This window comes from Aquarana catesbeiana, linkage group LG02, assembly GCF_042186555.1.
Source record: "Aquarana catesbeiana isolate 2022-GZ linkage group LG02, ASM4218655v1, whole genome shotgun sequence".
NCBI lineage: Eukaryota > Metazoa > Chordata > Amphibia > Anura > Ranidae > Aquarana > Aquarana catesbeiana.
This window is the reverse complement of record NC_133325.1, coordinates 731414946-731430896: the sequence shown is the minus strand read 5'-3', so window position 1 is coordinate 731430896 and position 15951 is coordinate 731414946. Positions and strand designations below refer to the sequence as shown.

General features: G+C 46.1%; 1 long non-coding RNA gene across 3 annotated transcripts in view; it reads left to right on the top strand.

Moving 5' to 3' along the window:
- The window catches only part of LOC141129194 (uncharacterized), a 38765-nt gene extending 30300 nt beyond the window's left edge, over positions 1-8465 (top strand). For all 3 annotated transcript variants that reach the window (XR_012241789.1, XR_012241787.1, XR_012241788.1), the window contains exon 4: positions 7647-8465. This is a non-coding gene — a long non-coding RNA (uncharacterized lncRNA). The remainder of the gene's footprint in view (positions 1-7646) is intronic.
- Positions 8466-15951: the final 7486 nt, after the last annotated feature.

Genomic DNA, 15951 nt, shown 5'->3' with positions numbered 1-15951 from the left:
GACACAGCAAACATGTGGAAGAAAGTGCTCTGGTCAGATGAGACCAAAATTAAACTTTTTGACCTAAAAGCAAAACGCTATGTGTAGCAGAAAACTAACACTGCACATCACCCTGAATACACCATCCCCACCGTGAAACATGGTGGTGGCAGCATCATGTTGTGGGGATGCAGGGACAGGGAAGCTGGTCAGAGTTGATGGGAAGATGGATGGAGCCAAATACAGGGCAATCTTAGAAGAAAACCTGTTAGAGTCTGCAAAAGACTTGAGACTGGGGCGGAGGTTCACCTTCCATCAGGAGAATGACCCTAAACATACAGCCAGAGCTACAATGTAATGGTTTAGACCAAAACATATTCATGTGTTAGAATGGCCTAGTCAAAGTCCAGACATAATTCCAATTGAGAATCTGTGGCAAGACTTGAAATTTGCTGTTCACAGACGCTCTCCATCAAATCTGACAAAGCTTGAGCTATTTTGCAAAGAAGAATGGGCAAAAATGTCACTCTCTAGTCCAGATAAAGCTAGTAGAGACATACACAAAGAGACTTGCAGCTGTAATTGCAATGAAAGGTGGTTCTACAAAGTATTGACTCAGGGGGGCTGAATACAAATACACTCCACACTTTTTACATATTTATTTGTAAAAAATTTGGAAAACCATTTATCATTTTCCTTTCACTTCACAATTATGTGCCACTTTGTGTTGGTCTATCACATAAAATCCCAATAAAATACATTTACGTTTTTGGTTGTAACATGACAAAATGTGGAACATTTCAAGGGGTATGAATACTTTTTCAAGGAACTGTACAATGGGAATTTGGAGCACAAGGGCTACACTATCCCATTATGCAAAATATTAAAAAAGTATGAGTTTAAAAAAAAAACCCTTATACGCACCTAAGTTAATGCAGCATCCATCTGATCCTGCATCAACCTATGCAGCATCGATCCGATGCTGCATCTGTCCCCCGTCGCCTGTGCAGTGAGGACTGATGCGATCAAACACCGTGGTCAATAGTGTTTGATCGCTCAGTTCTCCCATCTGGTTTGAGCAGAGAGCCATGACTGTCAGTCAACGGCTCTCTGCTCTGCCGCTCAGCGCTCGGCTGGGCTAAGGAGGGAAGGGAGCAGCTGGCTCAGTCTTCCAGTGGCGCAGCTGAGAAGCTGAGCCATCTGCTGACCCAGGCATGTGGGTGTGTAAAGTCGGGATCTTTCCCTGGCCTGGATTGGCTGAGTGACATCAGCTGACAGCAGGCTTTAGCCCACTGTCGGCTGAAAACGGGTCACAGGAGTGCAGAATGAATTGCACTCCTGTGAGCCATAGGAGAAGTATGGCCAAAAAAGCTTTGGCCATATGTCTCCTTTAAAGGCTAAGTTCACTTTTTTTTTCTAAATTCCAGCTTCCCACCTATCTATTCATTTACCCTGTATCAAAACAGGCAGGCCCTTTCACTACATCAGTGGTATCCAATTCATAGTCCCAGAACGTTTAGCATGCGGCCCAGGCCCATCTAGAGGGACGCTGGGGATGCCACGCAAACATAACAGCCGTGGTAGCCTACATTGACAAGCCAGGCAAATGCACACCTGGAGAGATGTCGGTGATGCCGTGCAAACCTAGTTGATGTGTGCAATGAGGTCAGCTGGTGAACTGCTTCCTGTGTCTTACTAATTTGTATGTCCTAAATCTACATACCAGGAAGTCATGAAGTTTTCTGTGGAATACACCACAAGCTAAGGTAAGATCTTGTCCTTAAAATCAAAATTATTTTTCTGCAATAGAGGTACATTATTGGTATATTGGTACATAGGAGAGCTGGAATTTAGAAAGAAAAAAAGTGAACTTAGCCTTTTAAGTGCAACCCCAGGGACAGGGACCTGCAGGGTTCTCAGAACCACTTGAGCTCAGGCACCAGTGATTGCAGATTGTTGGGTACATGGGCACAGCGCTTCCCCGAAAACACCCATCACACTCATACCTGCAGATTTGCCAGGTTGATTACATACCTCCCAACTCTTTTAGATGGGAATGAGGGATACCTGTTAGCAAAAGTATGTAGGCAAAGGAGAATTATACAAAAAAAAATAGTCAAACCCATAAGTGCTTTTTTTTATACCACTACTATTCCTTTATACTGGCTTTTGAAATTTACAAATTCAGCAATTTAGAAGGTTGATGAAAGGTTTATCCCTGGTAAACACTTTTTGAAAGATAAATAGTGCATTTTTAATACAAATATATAGATCAGACCAAAATGAGAGACAAATGAGGAGGAAAGAAAGGCAGAGGAACTTTGTTCCAAATCAGGGACAGTCCCTTTGAAATCAGGGACATTTGGGAGGTATGTGATTATACTGGCAGCTATGAGCTCAGATTTTTTTGGTAGGAGTTAGATTTGTTCACTTCAAGTGGATTTGAGTGAGAATTGAGTAGGAAACCTGCAAACTCCATGTAGCATCCTTGTCCTAAACAGAGCTGCTAATAAATTTAGTTGTCCTAGGTGGTAACTAGCCTGGCTAATTGGTAGTCTTGGTCCACTGGTTTCTTTCCTAAGCTTGAGTTAAATTTGTAGTTTCTCTCTTCTGTCATGAGTAAATATGTTGTCTCAGCCAATTAGCAGGAGTATCCTTTGACCGCTTTGCAAGCTGGGATAAGCTATTTATTTGGAAGGAGTCAGGTGATCGGGGTTCTTTACACCCGGGCTGTGGCCTGGGTGGGCGTGTGAGGAGCAGCAGCAGAGGTGTATGCCTGAAGCCTGGGGCCTAACCACGTGTGTAGAGGCTTAGCCCGAGGGGAGCCTGATCCTTGCCAGGAAGCATAGGAGAAGCAGTTGCCAGAGGGACAACTACTCTTGTTGCCGGAGGCAGGTGTCAAAGGGATGGAGTTCTGAAGGAGTACCAGAGTAGACGCTTCACTAACCAGGGAAGTAAGTGGGAAAGTTTCAGTAGAGACTCATCCAGGAATATAGCGGGTAGCTGTGAGTAAAGCTTGAAGGAGTACAGCGGGTAACTGTAAGTAGAGCTTGAAGATAAGTACAGCGGGTAGCTGTGAGTCAAGCCTGAGGGATCCAGCGGGTAGCTGTGAGTCCGAGGAACCCAGCGGGTAGCGTGGGTGAAGCTTGAAGAATACAGTAGGTAGCTGTGAGTGAAGCTTGAGAAGTCCAGAAGGTAGGAGCTAAGCTTGAGGATCTACAGTGGGATACTGTGACTGAAGTTGTTGCCATAGGAGACAGCAGTTGCTACAAGATACAAATCACTGCATTCAACTTAAAGGCCCTTTTTCTGTATTGCTGTCTGCCTAGTTCTATTTTTGTCTGCGGAGTCTGTCTAGTTGCCATTGCATTTGCCTAAAGGTGTCCTGTGCCCTAACCCTCTCTCCCACATTTCCTGTTAAGAAAAATAAAAACCTCTTTGTTCATTTTTAAAAATGACTGGCGCCCATCCATCCATCTTGCACTACACCCACCATGCCTAGTAACCTGCACCCTGAGAGGGAATGTCAGCTCTCCCTGGCTCTGGGGGTCACCATTAGGCCTTTGGAAGTTGGGGAGAGCGCTACATCCATATATAAAGCCAATCTTCCTCCCTCCTTCCTCCTTCATGATTGGAGGAGGTTCTCTTAATTCTGCAAAGGTGTTTTACCTTGTAAGTGCTGTGACCCAGAACATCCTTCTGTCTTGCCTAGGCGAGAATGACATAGCACCCCTCGCTGCCCCCTGGGATGCCAATGTCACACATCAGAGGTGGCAGTGCCCTGCAGTGGAGCACCTATAAGTTGCAAATTTCCCTATGCAAGGTAACACATGCTGAAACTAGCTACATGATTGTGCATGCGCATATTTCTGCCAGATCCAAAGACAGTATAGCATGGATAGCAGTAACATTCTCAGAAGTTCTAATGCCCTGTACACACGACTGGTTTTGCCATTGGAATAAACTCCGAAGGTTTCTCCGACAGAACTCAAACCAAAGTCCGACCAAAGTCCGACCGTCAAGAATGCGGTGACGTACAAAACGTACAACGGGACTATAAAAGGGAAGTTCAATAGCCAGTAGCCAATAGCTTCCATCTCGTACTTGCTTCAGAGCATGCGTCGTTTTTTGGTCCGTCGAACAGCATACAGAAGAGCGGTTTTCTCGATAGGAATTGGAACATTTAGAACTTGTTCTATTTCTAGGTCCGTCAGAATTTTCTAAAATAAAAAGTCCAATGAGGCCTACACACGATCGGAATATACAATGAAAAGCTTCCGTCTGACTTTTTCTGTCGGACATTCCGCTCGTGTGTACGCGGCATTACTCTTCCCTGCTCTACTGTAAATGTGTATTTCTTTTTGCTCCTCCATGCCTCTAGCGAGTTTTGAACGGAGTGTTTCCAAGTCATTAAAAAATCTGCAAAATGGGAATTAGATGACGTTAAATGGATTGTGATTTTTACCAACTTGCATATTCTGAGTATGGTTTGGAATTTTTGATTGAATGGCTAGGATCTCCTTTCAGTCCTGTAACGGGATGTGCTAGTCTTCTACAATATGGCATTTATTAATGATCTAAACAATCCTTCAGAATTTCCAAACAAAAGTCAAAATACTATTTACTGAAACTCGGAAAGAAAAATAAACACAGATGTTAAAGGATCTAAAGTGAGATGTGAATCAAAGAACATAAACTACTACATTACTGAACGTGTATTCACAGAACATCCAATGGTCTGTTTTCTTCCCCTTATATTCCGAATACTTTTCCTAGAAAGCTTAAAAAGACTAAGAACAATATAACAAAGTATGGCATGCAAGCTAGAAAACCACTAAACGGAAAGTCACAGAAAACAGACATCCAACACAGTTGTTTCTGTTTTCCATTATGCCGGCAGCCCAGAGCTGGTTTTCTTCCTCTCTCTATAAGGAAGCCAGCTATGGCTGGTAAAATGGGCCAGTTCCTCTGGTACTGGCTACTACATACTTATGCCCCGTACACACGGTCGGATTTTCCGACGGAAAATGTGTGATAGGACCTTGTTGTCGGAAATTCCGACCGTGTGTAGGCTCCATCACACATTTTCCATCGGATTTTCCGACACACAAAGTTTGAGAGCAGGATATAAAATTTTCCGACAACAAAATCCGTTGTCAGAAATTCCGATCGTGTGTACACAAATCCAACGGACAAAGTGCCACGCATGCTCAGAATAAATAAAGAGATGAAAGCTATTGGCCACTGCCCCGTTTATAGTCCCGACGTACGTGTTTTACGTCACCGCGTTTAGAATGATCGGATTTTCCGACAACTTTGTGTGACCGTGTGTATGCAAGACAAGTTTGAGCCAACATCCGAACAAAGTCCGACCGTGTGTACGGGGCATTACTCCCACTCCTGCCACTACTTGAAACCAATCAGAAAGCAGAAAAACTATTTCTGTTCCCCCATTAAGGGTCCTGATTCTGATTTCACTTACTAAGAACTTTTCATACGTAGGAGTAAACCTTTCCCTACAAAGCTAAACTCTATTCACCCACCACCTCCTACCAACACCCCATGAGGCATTAAAGTGTTATTAAACCTTTGTTTTTTTAAATTAAAATAACAGCCATGTCTATACTTACCTGCTCTGTGCAATGCTTTTGCATACAGCAGCCCCGATCCTCTTCTTCTGTGGTGTCCCGCTGGGGCTCCAGGCCCCTCCTCTTTGGTGGGTGCCCCCACAGAAAGCCCTTTTCCATTGGGCACCCGTGTGCGCTTGCTCCTGAGCTGGCTTGCCTGCGTCTACCGACGCAGAGAGGGCAGCTCGGCCCCGCCTCCTTCTCCCGTGTCACAGCATTTGATTGACAGCAAGGGAAGCCCAAGGATCTCCCTGCTATCAATCTGCCCAAAGAGGAGTGAGACAGCGTGCACGTCTCTGGATCGGTTCGGGCTCAGGTATGAAAAAGGGGCGGCCGGGGGGGGGGTTCAGCACAGAAGGTTTTTCATTTCATTATGCATTAAGGTGAAAAACCTTAAGGCTTTAGAACCACATTAATGGTGCTTCTATTGGACAGGTAAGTCAGACATGCAGGGCTTAAAGTCACACAACAGAATACATGCACCAAAGTCCAGTCACGTCTACAGAGAATTGCAATAACAATTAAGTATCTTCTTAGCAAAACTTGTAGCTTTAAAGCTGAACTCTGGAAAAAGTAACCCCCCCCCCCCCCTTTGCATTGGGGACACATGCTTACTGCAAGGGATAAATGCTCATTTATGTCTAGGGTATGTAAAAAAGTAGTTTTACTTACCAGATCCTTTTCACCGCAGGCTCCTCTGCATTGTTAGACTGGTCCTAGCAGCCTTTTCTTCCCTACACTCTGGTAGTTGGATGCTCTCTGACATCATCAAGGGATCAAGTAGTTAACAAATTTTATTGTTAATTATTGTTAATTGTTTACTATTAATTAAAACTTGATTTGATTGTAGCCGTATTAGTGCAATTGTGACAGAGAAAATTGAGTACTGTCCGTGATACTTTTTTTATTTGCACTAACATGGGGTATGTCCCCTTCTTCAAGGTCCAAGCAGTACTCAGCTGTAGTGCTTGGACCTTGAAGAAGGGGACATACCCCGAAAGCTTGTCCTGAAAAATTGTATGTTAGTGCAAATAAAAAAAGTATCACGGACAGTACTCAATTTTCTCTATTAATTAAAAAAAATGATATATAGTATTTCACAAAAGTCAACACACAGCCATTAATGTCTAAACCGCTGGCAACAAAAGTGAGTACACCCCTAAGTGAAAATGTCCAAATTGGGCCCAATTAGCCATTTTCCCTCCCTGGTGTCATGGGACTCATTAGCATTACAAGGTCTCAGGTGTGAACTGGGAAGCAGGTGTGTTAAATTTGGTGTTATCGCTCTCACTCTCTCATACTGATCACTGGAAGTTCAACATGGCACCTCATGGCAAAGAACTCTCTGAGGATCTGAAAAATAGATGTGTTGCTCTACATAAAGATGGACTTGGCTGCAGCACGGTGGGCAAGACCATACAGCGGTTTAACAGGACAGGTTCCACTCAGAACAGGCCCCGCCATAGTCGACCATAGAAGTTGAGTGCATGTGCTCAGCGTCATATTGACACTTTTGGCCCAGTTTGGACATTTTCACTTAGGGGTGTACTGCGGTTTAGACATTAATGGCTGTGTGTTGAGTTATTTTGAAGGGACAGCACATTTACACTGTTATACAAGCTGTACACTCACTACTTTACATTGTAGCAAAGTGTCATTTCTTCAGTGTTGTCACATGAAAAGATATAATAAAATATTTACAAGAATGTGAGGGGTGTACTTTTGTGAGATACTGTATATATACATCATCACATTACCTGACACACCCTGGCTGAAGAGGTGATATTTATTGCAACAATATATATAACACTACAATAACCAAATAAATGGTAACAGCAATAACCCCTCAAGCAAACATGTTGGGGCCCAAATCAGGTGTTGGAGTGCTCAGACAAAGTTCCACCAAAGCCAGATATAGGTGCCTGCACTGTGTCCCAGACAAATAATACTGTTCCTCTTTATTAGGGTGTAGTGGGGTTTGGCTAGAGGCCTCTCACCAACTCCTGGGGTGACAGTTGGTCTCTTGTTGTTCTCCGACAGATCACGGAAGTTGACGGCAGCAACGTTCTCCCCAACAATCAGGTTGTGGCGCCATTCAGCAACAGTGGCGTTCTCATATACCAGGAGATGTCATTTCCTCTCTGCCTTGCTGTGTCCCTGATACAGTGGCCAGCATTCTGCTAACAGCCTGCTTTTTTCTCCCACAATGTCCTCACCACATCTCCTTTGAACCTGAGAACGGACCTTCCTTTTCCTCTTCCCTAGTTATACTGGGATGTGTAGTTCTATTGCCAATCTGAAACACAGACCCAGTCTGTCTGGGGGCTACATCCCCCACAAGTCTCACTTCCTCCCATCAGGCTCTTGTCCCAGGATGCACAGCAGTATATAGCCATTACCTCTGTGTCTTTTTTCAGCCAATTATAATGATTCCAGCATACATATTGGCTCACCCAAAATGGCCGCCTCAAGGGTTAAAGACACTCCATATCCAAGAATTGTTTATGGTCTTCCCCAAAATGGTCGCTGCAGCTCAGCATTGCAGGCATCTCTTCTAGTGTTACAGGAACAACCCTTCCAAACAGGGAAAAACATTTGTAACCATTAGCAAACTTGGCTACATTTATTATGTGCTGACAGTTCAAGATATTCTGTTTTATATGATTTTGTGTGATCTTGGTTCTCAGCCCTGAAGAAGGGGGAGCATTGAGTCCCTGAAACGTGTTGGCTTTGTCTTTTAACTTTTTACCAAGATTAATAAACTTACCGGACTTGCCCTATCCTGTGTGGTGCTTTCATCTTTTTACTGTTCGCTCCAAAGTCAGGAAAGCTAAAGTCTTGGTAACAAAGTAAATATAGGAGTGCAGGGAAGAGGGTATTCTGACTGATGAAGGTGATAGAAAGCACCTTTGTGAGGTTTGCTGTTAGTCTGAGCTTTTCAATTTTAAAAGTGAAAATATTTGACAGATTCATTTTAAAAGCACCTCTGATTGGCAGCTGACATTTTGCCCGGTTCTTTTACGCTATCTGCAGTGGAATGTGTTCCAGCATTTAGACAGGACGCATTGCACCTGTGATTCCGGAACCCTTCATCCTGTCGGAATATTATTGCATAGAACTTTACTTAAGAAAGCAAACAGGTATTTCTTTTTATTTGCACAAATACTGTGACACGCTGCTTAAGATCTGGCAGGCTGTTGTGTTCTATCATGGATTGTCCCGGCCAACCTAGCGCTTGTACATGCAAGGCATTTCATTAGTCATGGAGGAAGTATAATTAAAGCTAAACTCCAGACAAATAGATAAATGATAAATGAGAGCTGTTTTACCTTCCAAAGAATTTGCATTTCTGTCCATCCAGCCCTTAGATTTACACAGCTTTGCAACACAGCAGAGCCCTGTCTGGACTTGATTTTGATCTGCTGCAGTTCAGTAACACTTACAGCTCTTGTCCCTCCCCCTGTCTATGACTGGAAAGTGAAATGTCACGGCTCCATCTCCAATTCCAGCACTGATACATTTCACAGGAGAAACTGTGGGCAGCAGAACCATAGGCTCCTGCTGCTGTAAGTCCTGTGAAGAGGGAGCGGGAGCTTGGCTACCAGCTCTGTGTATGTCTATGGACACACGCAGCCAGGCTCAGGAACCAACAGGATTGTGCATGCATGGGTGTCTCTTTATTAACCAGCTTGCTACAGGAGGCACCCAAAGAGAGGAGCCAGCAGTGCCTGTGGGGACTATCAGAAGAGGGGGAAAGCAACCTTTCTGTGCAATATTCTTGTGCGGAGTAGGTAAGTATAAACTCTTTATTATTTTTATTTTTTTAAATTAGCCTTTATTATCACTTTCATTTGTGAGCAGATCTCCACTTCCTATTTCACCTTCCTGGACCAAGTATGCCACTTGCAAGTAAAAAAAAATAGTCATTTGGATCCAAGACTTCTCAGACATATTTACACGCACATGAACTTTAATGGTATCCCAGTCTTAGTCCGTAGGGCTCAATATTGAGTTGGCCCTCCCTTTGCAGCTATAACAGCTTCAACTCTTCTGGGGAGGCTGTCCACAAGGTTTAGGAGTGTGTCTATGGGAATGTTTGACCATTCTTCCAGAAGCGCATGTGTGAGGTCAGGCACTGATGTGGATGAGAAGGCCTGGCTTGCAGTCTCCGCACTAATTCATCCCAAAGGTTTTCTATTGGGTTGAGGTCAGGACTCTGTGCAGACCAGTCAAGTTCTTCCACCCCAAACTCGCACATCCATGTCTTTATGGACCTTGCTTTGTTGCACTGGTGCGCAGTCATCTTGGAACAGCAAGGGGCCATCCCCAAACTGTTCCCAGAAAGTTGGGACCATGAAATTGTCTAAAATGTCTTGGTATGCTGACGCCTTAAGAGTTCCCTTCACTGGAATTAAGGGGCCAAGTCCAACCCCTGAAAAACAACTTCACACCATAATCCCCCCTCCACCAAATGATTTGGACCAGTGCACAAAGCAAGGTCCATAAAGATATAGATGAGCGAGTTTGGGGTGGAGGAACTTAAATGGCCTGCCAGAGTCCTGGCCTCAACCCAATAGAACACCTTCGGGATTATTTAGAGCCAGGGCCTTCTCGTCCAACATCAGTGCCTGACCTCATAAATGCACTTCTGGAAGAATGGTCAAACATTCCCACAGACACACTCCTAAACCTTGTGGACAGCCTTCCCAGAAGAGCTGAAGCTGTTGTAGCTGCAACTCAATGTTGAACCCTACAGACTAAGACTGGGATGGCATTAAAGTTCATGTGCGTGTAAAGGCAGGCGTCCCAATACTTTTAGTGATATAGTGTATATTTTGCTTCCTGTCAGGTTCCCTTTAAATGTTAAATGATCAATGGTATCCTATTGTAAACATTATTAATATAATTTTAATCTTATTATTTTATAATATTTAATATTATTAAATAAAACACAGCCAAGGAAAACCAAAGGGATAAAATCAAGCCACATTCACACATAGTAAGTATACGGGGTTAGGAGCATCTCAAAGGTAAATCTGATCCTGGCCAAGTCAGTGCAGCTCCTCCAACTGCAGTATCCAGCATTGTATGTTGATTTTCATGGTCAATAATGAATGGTAGTGAAATCAATCATGTCAGGAGCAGAAACACACATAATTGCGTGACCCTGGCAGAAATTAATCCGGAACACTGTGAAATCCCCCTTCCTGTGGCCTGTGTTATTAAGGTGAATGGAGCTGACAAGCAGATTAATGGCCCGGTGTCAGAGAGTTTGAAAGAAGCTCGTCTGAACTTGTCATCGAGTTGTCTACGAACTTGCAATTTCTCAGTGCTTAAGGCAAACGTGCTGATCACCAAGAGGAAAGGTCACCGCTGTGTTTTCGGCAATATTTAAGTGCCACTGATTAATGCAGAGAGAGGACAGCTGATTAATGTCCTTGGATAGGGACCAAGGAACAAAGTATATATGGCTCTATGTACATGAGAGTCTAGGATGAGTGCCGACATCCAGATCAACACCGGACATCATATTTTAGTATTGTGTTCTAAATGATGGCTATGGGTTAAAGACGAACATCGACTGAACAAATCCAAACATCGGCCCACATGGCAAAAATTGGGCCTTGAAATGCAAGGGGGTGTCTGAAATCACTGGACGCAGCTGAGATTTTGGTGATTATGTTTTTCTGCTGGATCCCCCATAAAGTGGTCCTAAAGGCTGAGATTTTTTTAAAGTTGATTGTAAAGTCTCATTTTTTTTTCCTATTGAAAATAACAAACATGTTATACTTACCTGCTCTGTGCAATGGATTTGCACAGAGCAGCCAGGATCCTCCTCTTCTTGGGTCCCTCTTTGCTGTTCCTGGCTCCTCCCTTCTGTTGAGTGCCCCACAGCAAGCAGCTTGTTATTGGGTCACCCAAGCCCAGCTGTAGCTCTGTGTCCATTCAGACACGGAGCTGCCGTTTGGCCCTGCCCTCTCTCTCCTGTTTGGCTATCTGACTGTGACTGACAGTTGCGGGAGCCAGTGGAACCGCCGCTGTGTCTCAGCCAATCAAGAGGGAGAGTCCCCGGATGGCCGAGTGACTCGTGGACATTGCTGGATAGAGATGGGGCTCAGGTAAGTAGTAGGTGCTGCTGGGGAGGCTTCTGCACACAGAAGGTTTTTTATCTTAATGCATAGAATGCATTAAGATAAAAAAAAACTTCTGCCTTTACAACTCCTTTGACTTAAAGTGGCTGTAAAGGCAGAAGGTTTTTTTATCCTAATGCATTCTATGCATTAAGATATAAAGCCTTTTGTGTGCAGCAGCCACCCCAGCACCCCCCTAATACTTACCTGAGCTCCCTCTCGATCCAGCAATGTTTCACCAGAGACTTGGCTGCCCGGGACTCTCGCTCCTCATTGGCTGAGACAGCAGCAAAGCGTCATTGGCTCCCACTAATGTCAAATTAAAGTCAGTGAGCCAATGAGGAGAGAGAGGGGGCAGGGTCGGGGCCGCAGCTCTATGTCTGAATGGACAGAGGGAGCTGCAGTTCGGATCCGGAGCCCCCATAGAAAACTGCTTGCTGTGGGGGCACTCAACAGGAGGGGAGAGGCCAGGAGCACCGAAAGAGGGACCCAAGAAGAAGAGGATCTGGGCTGCATTGTGCAAAACCATTGCACAGAGCAGGTAAGTATGACATCTTTGTTATGTTTAACACAAAAAAACTAAGAATTTAGTATCACTTCAACCTTTACCTTGCATTCTCTGCATTAAGGTAAAAAACCCTTCTGAGTGCAGCTCCCCCCCCCCCCCCATTTGCACTTAACTGAGCCTGATCTTTTATATGGTAATATCTGGGTTTGCAAATGTATTTAGTACACACATTGTGCATTTATATCCTCTGTGGCTATTAAGAAATGTATTTTAAATTAATGTTTTTGTGCCCAGAGTTCAGCTTTGAAGCTGAATTCTAGGATAAAACAAATATCATATGTATTCCTACTTGAACCTTGCTGTGATTTGTGTATCTCTTCCAGATCTGTTTAATAATCCAGTGTGAAACGTTGTCTCTATGCCAGAGCATCCTGTATTAAAGACCCGTCACCGCTGCTTTGTGCACAACTAAATTATAGTGGTGCACACCGAGAGTTACAGTGCCTTGAAAAAGTATTCATACCACCTTAAATTTTCCTTTTTTTTTCATGTTACAACCAAAAACATAAATGTATTTTATTGGGATTTTATGTGATAGACCAACACAATGTGGCACATAAATGTGAAGTGGAAGGAAAATGATAAATGGTTTTCCAAAAATGTCTACAAACAAATATATGAAAAGTGTGGGGTGTGCATTTGTATTCAGCCCCCCCCGAGTCAATATTTTGTAGAACCACCTTTTCATTGCAATTACAGCTGCAAGTCTTTTTGGGGATGTCTCTACCAGCTTTGCACATCTAGAAAGTGACATTTTTGCCCCATTCTTCTTTGCTAAATAGCTCAAGTTCTGTCATATTGGATGAAGAATGTCTATGAAGAGCAATTTTCAAGTCTTGCCACAGGATTCTCAACTGGATTTAAGTCTGGAATTTGAATGGGCCATTCTAACACATGAAATATGCTTTAATCTAAACCATTCCATTGTAGCTCTGGCTGTATGTTTATGGTCATTGTCCAGCTGGAAGGTGAACCTCCGCCCCAGTCTCAAGTCTTTTGCAGATTCTAATGCAGCGTACAACACGGTCGGACTTTCCGGCATACTTGGTCCGGCGGACCAGAGTGTGCCGGACAATCCGCCGCGTGTGTGGGCGGCGGCGGACTTTTCCGGCGGACTTCTTCCCAAAAGCCCGCCGGACCTAGATTTGAAGAAAGTTTCAAATCTTTCCGTCGGACTCAGTTTCGGGCGGAAAGTCCGCTCGTGTGCGTGCTGGTCCGACGGAAAGCCCGCTCGTGTGTAGGCTGGTCCGACAGACCAAATACGACACGAGGGCAGGGTATTGCATCTCGCGCTCGCTGCAATAGGAAAAACAAATCTTCCTATTGCGGCGAGCGCGGGGCATACCAGGCCCTTAGGTCTGGTATGGATTATAAAGGGAACCCCGCTACGCCGAAAAAACGGCGTGGGGTCCCCCTAAAATCCATACCAGACCCCGATCCGAGCACGCAGCCTGGCCCGGTCAGGAAAGGGGGTGGGGACGAGCGAGCGCCCCCCCCCCTCCTGAATCGTACCAGGGCCGCATGCCCTCAACATGGGGGGTGGGTGCTTTGGGGGAGGGGGGGCGCCCTGCGCCCCCCCCCAAAGCACCTTGTCTCCATGTTGATGAGGACAAGGGCCTCTTCCCGACAACCCTGGCCGTTGGTTGTCGGGGTCTGCGGGCGGGGGCTTATCGGAATCTGGGAGCCCCTTTAATAAGGGGGGCCCCCAGATCCCGGCCCCCCCACCCTATGTAAATGAGTATGGGGTACATGGTACCAGGGGCGGACTGACAACTCATGGGGCCCCCGGGCAATAGGAGATTATGGGGCCCCCAGGCAATCAGAGATTATGGGGCCCACACAGTATACAATCACACAGTATACACACACACACAGTATACAATCACACAGTATATACATACATGTACACACAGTATACACAGACATGTTTCTATTGGCTGAGAAGGTACTGGAGAGGTGGGGCAGCTATAATCTCTGGATTTTTAGACCGAAAGGATGTCGGTAAGGGACATTTCAGAGACAGATGTAAAAAAAACACAGATTTTTACATACTGTCCCTGGTTTTACTGAGGGCTGGCAACCCTGATGGGGCCCCCTAGTGGCCCAGGGCCCTCGGGCAGTGCCCGAGTGGCTCAATGGTCAGTCCGCCCCCTGCATGGTACCCCTACCCATTTACCTAGGAAAAAAGTGAAAGTAATAAAACACACTACACAGGTTTTTAAAATATTTTATTAAACAGCTCCGGGGGGGGGGATCTTCCTCCGGCTTCGGGGGTCTTCTTCCGGCTTCGGGGGTCCCTCCGCTTCATCTTCTCCCGGCGTCGGTGGTTCTTCTCTGCTCTCCGGCCTCTTCTCCCGGTGTCGCAGGTCTTCGGCCGCCCCTCCGCTGTCTTCATGTAGCTCTATTGCCAGCGGAGGTCCGGACTTCTGGGCTTCTTGGCTTCTTGGCTTCTTGGCTTCTCTTCTCTTCTCTTTTCTTCCCCCAGATGTTGACACGACGCTCTCATCCGGCTGGACTGGTCTCTGAGGGCTGCGTTGTGACTTATATAGGCGGAGACCCCGCCCCCATATGATGTCACAGTCCCTGGGCATGCTGGGACTGTGACGTTTTAGGGGGCGTGGTCAACCACGCCCCCTAAAACGTCACAGTCCCAGCATGCCCAAGGACTGTGACATCATATGGGGGCGGGGTCTCGCCTATATAAGTCACAACGCAGCCCTCAGAGACCAGTCCAGCAGGAGAGAGCTTCGTGTCAACATCTGGGGGAAGAGAAGAGAAGCCAAGAAGCCAAAGAAGCCAAGAAGCCCAGAAGTCCGGACCTCCGCTGGCAATAGAGCTACATGAAGACAGCGGAGGGGCCGGCCGAAGACCTGCGACACCGGGAGAAGAGGCCGGAGAGCGGAGAAGAACCAACCGGACGCCGGGAGAAGATGAAGCGGAGGGACCCCCGAAGCCGGAAGACAAGACCCCACGAAGTCGGAGGAAGATCCCCCCCCCCGGAGCTGTTTAATAAAATATTTTAAAAACCTGTTGTAGTGTGTTTTATTACTTACACTTTTTTCCTAGGTAAATGGGTAGGGGTACCATGTACCCCCCATACTCATTTACATAGGGTGGGGGGGGGGCCGGGATCTGGGGGCCCCCCTTATTAAAGGGGGCTCCCAGATTCCGATAAGCCCCCGCCCGCAGACCCCGACAACCAACGGCCAGGGTTGTCGGGGAAGAGGCCCTTGTCTCATCAACATGGGGACAAGGTGCTTTGGGGGGGGCGCAGGGCGCCCCCCTCCCCCAAAGCACCCACCCCCCATGTTGAGGGCATGCGGCCTGGTACGGTTCAGGAGGGGGGGGGGCGCTCGCTCGTCCCCACCCCCTTTCCTGGACCGGCCAGGCTGCGTGCTCGGATCGGGGTCTGGTATGGATTTTTAGGGGGGGCCCCACGCCGTTTTTTTCGGCGTAGGGGTTCCCCTTATAATCCATACCAGACCTAAGGGCCTGGTATGCCCCGCGACGGGGCTCGCAAGGTGTCAATCTCGCCGATAAATGCGGCAAGATTGACATCCTTTTCCTAGTCCCGTCGCAACCTGAGTCACGTTCAAAATTCTGAAAAGTCCGCCGGAACTCGGGCGAAAGTCCGTCGGAAAGACGG